This window comes from Delphinus delphis, chromosome 20 (genome assembly GCF_949987515.2).
Source record: "Delphinus delphis chromosome 20, mDelDel1.2, whole genome shotgun sequence".
NCBI lineage: Eukaryota > Metazoa > Chordata > Mammalia > Artiodactyla > Delphinidae > Delphinus > Delphinus delphis.
In genome coordinates this window covers 37,727,001-37,739,079 of record NC_082702.1, presented here as the reverse complement: position 1 = coordinate 37,739,079, position 12,079 = coordinate 37,727,001, and the positions used below count along the sequence as shown (strand labels likewise).

The window sequence follows — 12,079 nt, the reverse complement described above, 5'->3', positions numbered from 1 at the left end:
TTAAAGACAAGATACTAGCAAAACCAGTACATTCAGACAAACAAATTCAGAAGATTACTTGGATTTTGTTAGAGATAAAATAAAAGAATTTAGGTCAAATAACATGTAAATCTTTGAAAGGATCTGGCAATACTTTAGGCTTTGCTAAATTAAGGTTTTGTTGTTGTTGTTGTTCTGTTCTGTTTTTACAGCTATTTAGAAATCAGGTGGAGGATGTAGTTTTAGCTTAAGAATGTTCAGCAGTTCCCTACTCACCTCAAGATAAAATCAAACATTCTTCTGCCCTGAAAACTCAGCTCTTTGAAATTGAGATCTTTCCCCATTCAAATACCATGAGATTCTACATCTTTCTACAAACTTAAGATCCAGACATAATTGGTCCTAATTTGGTCAACACCTACTAATACCTCAAGACCCAGTTCAAATGGTTATTAATTATACAGCCTGTCTTGGTAAATATGTTCTGTTAAAGTACTCGCCTGACCTGGTAATTTTAGGTCTCCCCTCTTCCTCATTGACATGAAGCCATCAAGGCAGTTTGAAAATTTCCCTTAAACACATCCATGACTTACCTGAAAATAAAATATGCATCATTTTGTTGTAGTGACTAATACATGACTAATACACCCCACTATATGTGAGGATGTTAAACACTGGCTATCATTTGAACAAAATAGGATACTTCTCTCAGTAATTTTATTATTTAAATTATTGTTGAGTGAAACTGATTTATTTCTTTCATCATTCTATGAATTTTAGCACCTGTATAGAATCATGTATACTACAAATGGGACAAAGAACAGTTCCATCGTTTCCAAAAGACTACTTCAGGTTATCCCTTTACAGTCTCACCTTTCCCCCAACCCTAACCCTTGGCAACTGCTGACCTGTATTCTACCTCTACAGTTTTATTTTTTTGATTCCATATAAATGGAATCATAAAATATATAACCTTTTGAAACAGGTACTTTTTTCAATCAAAATAATCTCTTTGAGATTCATTCAAGTTGTTGCATACATTAATATCCCACTCCTTTTTATTTCATAATTGACGTCCATTGTAGATGTACCAGAGTTTGTTTATCCATTTATTCATTAAAGGATATTTGGATTGTTTCCAGTTTTGGGCAATTACAACTAGAGCTGCTATAAATTTTTATGTATGGGTTGTTGCATGAATATAAGTTTTCATTTTTATAGGATTAATACCCAGGAGTCGATTTCTGGGTCATATGGTAAGTGTATGTTAAAATTTATAAAAACTGTGTAAATGTTTTCCAGAGTGGTTGTACCATTTTGCATTCTCATCAGGAACTTATGAGAGTTCCACCTGCTCCTCACCCTTGTCTATAATTAACACTAGCAGAATTTTTTTAGCCTTTCTAATAGGTGTGCAATGGTATGTCATCATGCTTTTAATTTACATTCTCCTAATGACTAATTAAATTTAAAATCTTTATTATAGGGTTATTTGACATACATAATCCTCTTTAGTGAATTACCTATTCAGGTTGTTTGGTCATTTGTTGCTTTTTTCCTCGCCAATACTGCCTTTGAAAATTTTAAACAGCTTTATTGAGATATAATTGATATACCAAGGACTGCATATATTTAGTGTATATAATTTGATGAGTTTGGACACGTGTATACACCTGTGAAACAATCACGACAATCAAGGTAACAGACATAGCCATCACCTCCAAGGTTCCTTTGTGTCTTGTGATGGTTAATTTTATGTGTCAAATTCATTGCACTAAAGGATGCCCAGATATCTGGTGAAACGTTATTTCTGGGTGTGTCTGTGAGGGTGATTCTGGAAGGGATTAGCATTTTAATCAGTCAACTGAGTAAAGAAGATCCTCCCTTATCAATGTGGGCAGGCATCATTCAATCCATTGAGGGCCTGAATAATACAAAAAAGAAAAGGCAAATTCTTTTTCTCTCTTCTTGAGCTCGAATGCCCATCTTCTCCTGATCCTGGACTTTAGAGGTCCTGATCTTGGGCCTTCAGACAGGGAGTTACACCATAGGCTCTTGTGGTTTTCAGGCCTTTGGACTTAGACTGAATTATACCACTAGCTTTTCTGGTTCTCCAGCTTGCAGATGGCATATCCTGAGCCTCCATAATTTCATGAGCTAATTCCCATAATAAATCTCCTCTTCCATATCTTTATATATCCTATTGGTTCTGTTTCTGTAGAGAACCATGACTAATACAAGCCCCCTCTTTTAAATATTTCTGTGGTACAAATATAACATGAGATCTATCCTCTTAATATTGAAGTGCATAATACAGTGTTGTCAGCTATAGATACAATATTGTACAGCAGATCTCTAGAACTTACTCATTTTGCATAAATGAAACTTTGTACCCATTAAATAACTTCCATTTCCCTTCCCCCAGACCCTGACAATCACAATTCTATTCTCTACTTCTACGATTTTAACTATTTTAAATACCTAATATTGTATAAGTGGAATCATGCAGTATTTGTCCTGTGACTGCCTTATTTCACTTGCAATAATGTCCTTCAGGTTCATCCATGTTGCTGCAAATGACAGGATTTCCTTCTTTTTAAGGCTGAATACTCCTCCACCGTATGCAGAGTATATCACATCTTCTTTATTCATTCATCTGTCAATGAACACTTGGGTTGCTCTGATACCTTGGCTATTGTAAATAATGGTATGATGGCTATGGAAGTACAGATGTTTCCTTGAGACACTGATTCCAATTTTTTTTCATATATGTATCCAGAAATGGGATGGCTGGATCATATGATAGCTTTATTTTTAATTTCTTGAGGAACTTCCACACTGTTTTTCATAGTGGTTGCACCGTATTACATTCCTACCAACAGTGTATAAGAGTTCCAGTTCCTTCACATCCCTGACACACGTTTATCATTTTTCGTTTGTTTTTTATTAATAGCCATCCTAACTGGTGTGAAATGATATGTCATTATGTTTTGATTTGCATTTTCCTGATGATTTGTGACACTGCACACCTATTATTTAATGGTGGCCATTTGTGTGTCTTCGGAGGAATATCTTTTCAAATCTTTTGCCTATTTTTAAATTCGGGTTATTGTTATTATTTTTTATATTGAGTTGTAGGAGTTCCTTATACATTTTTAATATTAACCCCCAGCCCTAAAAAAGAATGAAATTCTGCCGTTTGCAACAACCTGGATGGACCTAGAGGGATTATGCTTAGTGAAATAAGTCAGAGAAAGACAAATACTGTATGTTATCACCTATGTGTGAAATCTAAAAAATCAAACAATCATGAATATAACAAAACAGAAACAGACTCACAGATATAGAGAACAAACTAGTGGTTACCAGTGGGGAGAGTGAAGGTGGGAGGGGCAATATAAGGGTAGGGGATTAAGAGTTTGAAACTACTATGTATAAAATAAATAAGTTACAAGGATATATTGTACAGCACAGGGAATATAGCAAATATTTTATAATAACTTTAAATGGAGTGTAATGTATAAAAATATTGAATCACTATGTTGTACACTTGAAACTAATATAACATTGCAAATCAACTACACTCCAATTTAAAAAATTGAATAAATAAAAATAAGCATAGATTCAGATATGACCAGAAAGCTTTAGAAACAACATGTCACAGTAAGAAGGTCCCTTCCTACTGAGAAATGGATGATCATAAATAAGCCCTTGTGGGTCAGGATATATGGAAAGACATTTGGTTTCACCTGCAAGAGTCTGAGGATGACTCACTGTTTTCAATATTCTGGCTCACAAGGTACCAAAACCTCCTGGCAATCAGGAAGCTGATGCCCTAGACCAGATATAAGCCCTAGCAACTGACCCTTCAGTAGAAACAGCAGATCGGATATGTAGAAAGAATGGCTACCACAGCACCCAGATGGGATGACATATTGCCAAGGATGCTAACTTGCCCTTTATATACAGTGAGTTGGTTAATGTAATTATAGCGTGTCCTTTGTGTTCTAAACAATGCCCAAGGCAACTGCGAATTGAATCTGGGGCCATCCGCCAGAACTCCCAACTTGTAAAGGATTGGCAAATTGATTATATTGGCCCATTCCCTCCAAATGAGGTTTTTAAGTATGTCTTGATTTTTGTGGACACCATGTTTGTCCTAACCCAAGCTTTCCCCTGTTGCCAAGCAAACTAGGCTACCCACATTAGGGCATTACAGAAGCTAAGTACCATGAGTACATTCTCATGGAATAGACAGTGATTAGGGGTCACATTGTAAGCGTCATGGCATGCAAGCCTGGGCAAAAGAACATGAAAGGAAATGGAGTTTCCATCTCTGCTATAACCCATAGGCAGCAGGGTTGATAGAATGGAAGAATGGAATATTAAAGCAGCAGATTAAATTAGTAAAAAGTAAAGCCACTTTGGCCTGCTGGACCAGCATAGGTACCAGGCTTTCGTACATCTGAATAACCAACCAGTAGAGCCTGTTACCTCATATATCAGACTGGGAACCCCTGCCAAGACATTCAACACTGTAAAGGTACAGAAATCATGGGAGACAGCCAGCGACCTGACTCATGTTATGGATCAACCTGTTCTACTGCTGAGAACACCGAGCCCCGTTACACCTGGGAAAGGCGTTTTCTACTGTAATTTGCAGTGGGATGTCTCACAGGGATGGTGCAGCCAGAGAGCCGCCAAACGAGCCGCTTTCATGCAAGTGAAACCCCTGGCTGACCACTCAGGGCACATTCTGGAAGAGGAGTGAAAGAGGAGCTCATATAACAGCTAATTCCGAGGAATAAAGTGTTGGAGAAGGTCATCCAGATGACGTGACCGTTGGCCGACCTGCGAGCTGGAGCTGGGAATTCGGTGTTCCTCACCCCTCCCCTGTCCTGGGAATGTACCTTCTGCCCACCATTCCCACAGCTGGAGCCGTTTCAGTGAAATAGCCTTGAGAGAGTAACTGAGAGGGTGTACGTGACTGAACTCTCTTAAGGCCTCTCTATTAACTGTCAAGATTCTGCGGGCAGGTGCAGATACCTACTTGTCTCGCAGTCTCCCAACACGAGTCTCTTGGGTAAGTTCCCTTGCTTATTTAAAGGGCCACCTACCAATTCGGAGTGGGCTGCCTCTTTCCTCAGTCACTCCTGAAGCTCCATGTCCAGGCTCCAGTTCGTGAACTAACAGGGAAGACAGACTGGACCAGGCCCAGGAGTGGCTGAGAGGCCTTGGCTGTGGTGTGCACTCCTTGGGCTGGCCGGCTAGTCGCGGGCTTGTGCGCGGCAGTGGAGGCCAGTGACAGGGGTCTGCTGTAGCTACAGGTGTAGCTGTGGGCACAGGCGACAGCCCTGGGTCTGGAGCCTGGGATCCGAGCCTCGTCAGCGTCCGCGAGCATCTCGTCAGGTTCTCTTCTGTGCCGCCAGCGCTCGGGCTAGCTGTGAGCATGCGCACAGCGGAGGAGGCGGGTGGCGGGAATCCCACCACATCCGGGAACCCTGCCACATCCGGGAACCTGAGCGGTCGTCGGAGGCTAAAGTGCCTCCTGAAGAGGCAAGATGGCTGCAAGTGCGGGCTCCCAGCGCCGGGCCGTCCATGGTGGCTCTGGCAGCCGGGGAGGAGGAGGACAGAAGCGGGTAGAGACTCAGTCACTGTCATCTGTAAACGCTAGAAAACCTGTGGAGTCCTCAGCGGCAGGAGTGGTCTGGGTCTGTGATGGCTGCTCTAGCCGCTATTTTCCTCAGTGAGGAAAACTGGTGTCTTCTGCAGAGCAGACCGCTGGGTCCACAGTGAGGTCCTCAGTAATGAAAGCTTCAGGGGTCCACTGGCATCTGCAGCAGCTGTTGAGGCCCTCGGAGGCAAAGGGTATTGGAGTCCGTGGCGGAGCAGGTGACCGGGAATTGTGGGCGCGCTGCCGGGGGCTGGTATCCGTGGCCTCTGCTTTCCTCCTTGTTTCGAGCTGTCTAGAGACAGCTCGGCTGTGCCAGTCGCTGGGTGGGATGAAACCAAAGGCCGTCCTCCTGCAGGGCCCTGGCAGGCTGGGAAGCTGGTTGCTCTTCCTGTTCTCCTTTTCCTGGTGAAGGGAATTCTCTGGGGTCTGAGAGTTCCCTGTCAGCGCCAAGCAGTCCCAGCCTGGGGGATGGGGTGATGCAGGCAAACTGAAACTATTCTTCCTTCCCTATTTGTGAGGTTATTATCGGGCTTTTTTGCTCAGCTGTGTTGCTGAAGCTTCTAAGTGGTCTCCTGAGCTCTCCCAGAGCTATGTAAATTTGTGGATAGCTGCTTAATTGCTGTTCTTTATGGAGGCTGCAGTCGGCTACTCCACCATCTTGGTGACATCGCTCTTACCACTCCCCAAAATTTTTTGAATGACCTTCGCTATATCTACAAAAATATACTGCTGTAATTTTGATTTGAATTAAATTAAATCTTTAAAAAAAATGCGAGGAATGACGTCTTTATGAGGTTGAGTCTTCCAATTCATGAACACAATATGTATCTGCATTTTTTTAAAGATCAAATTGGTTTTATTGAGCGGTTCATGAATTGGTTAAATAGAAAGATGCTCCCTATGCATCTCTGTTTTTTAAGATCTTCGATTCTTTCATCAGTGCATTTACGGTTTTCAGAATACGGTTTCTATATATGTTTTACATATTTATACAAGAGTATTTCCTTTTGGGGTTATTTTAAATATTTACATATTGTTTTTGAATTTCATTTTATAATTGTGTATTACATTACTAGACATAGGAATACAATAGATTTTTATGTGTTGACCTTGCATCCTACAGCCTTGATAAATTCATTTATTTAGTTGTGAGAGGTTTTATTCTGTTTTGTTTGTTTTTAGACTCTGGGATTTTCTCCTTAGATGATGAGGTCATCTGCAAGTAAGAACAGTTTTATTTCTTCATTTCAAATTTGTATGACGTTTATTTTATCATCTTGTTATATTTTCCTGGCTGCAGCCTCCTGTTGAATAGGAATGGTGTGTTTAATAGGATTGGTGTGAGTTGATACTCTTATTCGGTCTTTCACTATTAAGGGTGAGGTAGTTGTAGTTTTGTTTTGGTTTTGGTAGATGCTCTTTATCAGGTTGAGTGACTCCTATTTCTGATTTCTGAGAATTTTTATTAGCAGTGGATGTTGAATTTTGTCAGATACTTTCTGGGGCATGAACTTTTCTGATCATGTGGATTTTCTTTAGACTGTAACTATAGCGGGAGATGTTTGTTTTCAAATGTTAAACAAGCCTTGCATTCTCATGATAAATCATAGATGGTTTGGGTTTATTATTCTTTTATATTATGTTGGATCCTATTTGGTAATATTTTGTGGGGATTTTTGAAATTTTATGTATTTCGTGGAAAACCTGCTTTACATGAATGGAGTTTTAAAAACAAGAGTTCATACAAAGGCTCCAACAAGGTAAGTGGTTGGTGTTGGTTTCTAGTTTAATTTCACTGTGATCAAAGAACAAAATTTATATGATTTCTCTTATTTTTAATGTGTTAAGGTTTGTTTTATGATCCAGGATATGATGTATCTGGTGTATGTTCCATGCAGGCTTAAAGGCATATTCTGCTGTTGTTTAGTGGAGTGCTCTATAAATGTCGATTAGATCCAGTTGATTAATGGTGGTGTTCAGTTTTTCGATATCCTTGCTGATTTTGTGAGTATTAACTCATATTGATCCTGATTTTTACTCAGCAAAAGTGTTAAGTTTCTGATGTTTATTGTGGATTTATCTATTTCTCTTTTCATTTCTGTTGGTTTTGCAATGTGTATTCTGTAGCTGTGTAGTAAGGTGTATATATATATTTTCTTAGGGAATTGACCCTTTTATCATTTTGTAATGCCTCTCCTTATCCTTAGTAATTTTCTTTGACTGGAAATTTACTTGTCTGATGTTAGTATTTCCACCCCAGCTTTCTTTTGATTAGCATTCATGTGTTATGTCTTTTTGCTAGGCTTTTAATTTTAGTCTCCTTATATCATATTTGAAGTGAATTTCTTGTAGGCAACACATGTTTATAGATGTATTCCTCTAATCTCTGTCTTTTCATTGGCATATTTAGATACTTCACATTTAATGTAATTATTGGTATGTTTGTATTAAGTCTATAATTTTATTAATTGTTTTCTGTTTTGTCCCTTGGTTTATTTCTACTTTCCTATCTTTTGTGGCATATTTTAACATTTTTAGTACTAATATTTGACTTATCTATTATATAGTTGATTATAATTTTATGGTATTTTTGTGGATTACTCTAGAAATCACAATATAGACTCTTAATATTTCACAGTATAATAGTATCAGCATTTTATCATATCAATTGGGATGTAGAAACATTACCACCATATAGTCCCTTTAGCTTCTTTGCTTTATGTTACAGTTTCTTATCAATTGAAGCTACATATGTTGAAAACCCCATGATACAATATTATGAATTTTTGCTTTCAACGGTAAAACATTTTAAAGCTCTTAGAGAATAGTCTATTATATTTACCTAAGATATTGACCATTTCTGTTGTTTTTACTTTATTCCCAGTATTCCAAGTTTTCTTGTGATATTTCTTTCTGTTGGAAGAATTTCCTTTAGTGATTATTTTAGAGCAAATTGACTGGCAACAGATTCTACTAGTTTTTCTCTGCTCCTAAGGACTTTGCCTATTTTGAATTTACAATCTTAGTCCTAACTTCATCTGCATGCTCAGTGAGGAAGTACCCCACATCTAAACATGATTTTATGTTATGCTGGAAGGCCTCATCCTTAATTCAGGGCAGCTTTTCCTTTTGTGGCTTTTGAGGTTTATGTTTCTGCTGAGTGTTAGAATTTCAAAGGTGAGAGACTATTTATTTACATTATGGCCAACTTGTCTAAGGGAAGTCTGACAGTTGTAATAAGTCTGTTGAGCCTTCAGAGATTTAAAAAGAAAAAAAAAAAGAGACTCTCATTCTGACAGGTTAGCAGTGGGAAACCTGGCCTTGATTTCTGAACTTATTTGTTCTTTGAGTTTTTATGTACCATATGGAAAACCTCCTTTATATGAAAGAAGTTTTAAGAGCAAGAGTTAGTACGAAAGATCCAAGTTAGGCATGTGAAATCAGGAAACATAAGTGGAGTGAAATGTGGTTAAGTTGTTGGTAAAACATTTGCTCCTGTTTAATAGCTTAATGAATGGATCTCCACTCCTAATCCGTCTGACCTCTGGTGTGGGTTCTGAGTGTGAATTCCCTGCAGGGAAACAATATATATTACCTACAATGCAGTAAATTGGGAGGGAAATGGAATCTGATTTTTGTCTTTAACAGCCCTATTTCTTCCTTTTCTTGCACATTCAAGTTCCTGCGTCCCACCCTCTAAGGAGCAGGAAATTTTCCAGAGAGAGAGAAGTTAGAAAGAGAGGGGCCAATTTTCTGCTCATTTGTGTGTGAAGAATCTCTAAACAGAGATATCAATCTAGTGATAAGGTACTCAGAAAGAAGGGGGCCTATGTACTCAAGATCCTGATTTCAGTGCTTTCAGATAAATATCTGAAAGTGGGATTTCTGGATCATATGGTTGTTTTTAGTCTTTTGAGGACCCTCCATACTGTTTTCCATAGTGGCTGCATCATTTTACATTCCTGCCGACAGTGTACAGTGTTTCAATTTCTTCACATCCTCACCAGCCCTATTGTCTTTATTTTTTTTTAATATATAATAGCCATCCTAACAGTTGTGAGGTGATATCTCATTGTGGTTTGATTTGCATTTCCCTGATGATTAGTGATGTTGAGCCTTTTTCCTATACCTGTTGATCATTTATATATTGTCTTTGGATTCCCATGTTCTTTAAAGCATTATTCACAATAGCCAAGAAGTAGAAACAATGTACGTATCCATCTACACATGCCTGGGAAAATGTGGTATATACATACAATGGGATACTATTCAGCCTTAAAACAGAAGGAGCTACTACACATTGTGCAGCAGCATGGATGAATCTTGAGAACATTACGTTAAGTGAAATAAGATGATCACAGAAGGACAAGTACTGTATGATTCCACTTATATGATAATCTTATATGATGATCTGAAATAATCAAATTCATAAAGCAAGGAGTAGAATGGTAATTGCCAGGGGCTATGGGGAAGGGAGACATGGAGAGCTGTTCAGTTTTAGTTATGCAAGATGAATAACAATACTGTAATTTACGCTTAAAACTTTGTTAAGAGGGGAAATCTCATGTTAAATGTTCTTACTACAATAAAAAAAAAAAGGAGACCTAACAGAAAAGACAGCTCCATGCATGTCAGGGTGCACTATTTGAGCATCTTGCAAGTAGGAGTACCTGGAGTATTTTGGGTGTGTGATAGAATAAGAGAGAAGAGGAAATGCAGTTTCACCAAATAAACCTGTGAAATGTAAAGTAAATAAACTTTGATGTACTTTGAGATAATTAATGACATTTGAATCGAAAAACTTCTGATTGCGATTGACCCTTGAACAACTTACGGGTTAGGGACACCAACCCCTGTGCAGTTGAAAACCCTTATTTCACTTTTCAGTTGGCCTGCCATGTTCCATATTTGTGGTTCTACATCTGTGGATCCAGCCAACCTCAGATCATATAGTACTGTACTATGTATTTATTGAAAAAATTCCACGTATTAGTGCAGTTCAAACCTGTATTGTTCAAGGGTCAGCTGTATTTTATTATTTTTACCACAGTTGCATTAAACTGCTGTAGACTAGGACATGTAAATCTATCTGTATGGATTATATCCATTTGGTATCATACCCAAATATCTCCCCTCTGCTCCAGGAATAGACAAATTGATTTCACTCTCATTTCTGTAATTCTACCAATGTAGTTCCTACTAATTCCTTAGGACTTATATTATTATCACTTCCAAGAAGGCATTTTCTCCCTCCACCCCCTCAGGAATAATGTTAACTATTCTGTCTATTGGCATCCATTATTTACTTCTTAATCTTTATCAGATCATTTGTTGTACAATTCCATAATCAATGATTTCTTCTGTTTTGTTCTCTTTCTTGATCCTCAGAGTTTGCACAGGGCCTGGATGGATGAGAGTCCCCCCTCCCCTTGAAATATATTTTAAATGAATAGAGAAATAAATAAACTTACCTAGCTAAGATACTTAAGACAAGTGGTATGGAAGACTACTTATAGTTTAGTATTCATTTTTAAGGAGAAAAGTCTAATCTGGAGGAAATGATACCACTTTGAGAGTTAAAGCAGAAATGATAATGGTACAAGTGAGAAAGTTTTCTGTTCCAATTTCCCACTTACAGTTCCACCCAAACTGAAAAAAGTTCCAAGAGATGTTTGAGAACTGGTCCAGTGGGATAACGTTTAGAAACAAGTTCTGTATATAAGACGTCCTCAAGTATCTAAAGGGACATAAGTGGTAGAGTATCTGATAGGGGTCTGGCCCCTTTATAAGATATTCAAAGCAGAACTGACCATATTTTTTCATACAGTTTGGATGTGGCTTATATCCATCAAGATCTTTCCTTACATTCTTATATATCCTCATTCTTTCTCATGCTATGGATATGTATTTTGCCCTTTACACATTTTCCTTTCTAATCATTTGTCATAGGCATCTTTTTTCCTCTTCCTAATGATATATCCATTGTTAAATAATATATTTTATGTTTTATATTTTTCATTTTTACCTCATGTTTTACCTCAATTATTTCTCATATGCAGCACAAAAGTAACATTTACTATAATAGAACTTCACTGTTGGTTATATAATTCCCTACCCCATTACAATTGCCAATGCACTTAAATAAATTCTATGAAAACTTCCTTTTTTTTCACTGAATATTATTTTTATGGGTTTTTTTAGCATCTTTATTAGAGTATAATTGCTTTACAATGTAGTGTTAGTTTCTGCTGTATAACAAAGTGAATCAGCTATATGTATACATATATCCCCATATCCCCTCCCTCTTGCATCTCCCTCCCACCCTCCCTATCCCACCCCTCTAGGTGGTCACAAAGCACCAAGCTGCTTTTTTTTATTTTTAATTTTTTAAATATTTATTTATTTATTTTTGGCTGCATTGGGTCT

The 12,079-nt window shown here is 38.0% G+C and overlaps 1 pseudogene; it reads left to right on the top strand.

Annotated features, from left to right (window-relative positions):
• The first annotated feature begins 5,786 nt into the window (after positions 1–5,786).
• LOC132416053 (eukaryotic translation initiation factor 4 gamma 2 pseudogene) overlaps positions 5,787–12,079 on the top strand; it is a 196,237-nt pseudogene continuing 189,944 nt past the window's right edge.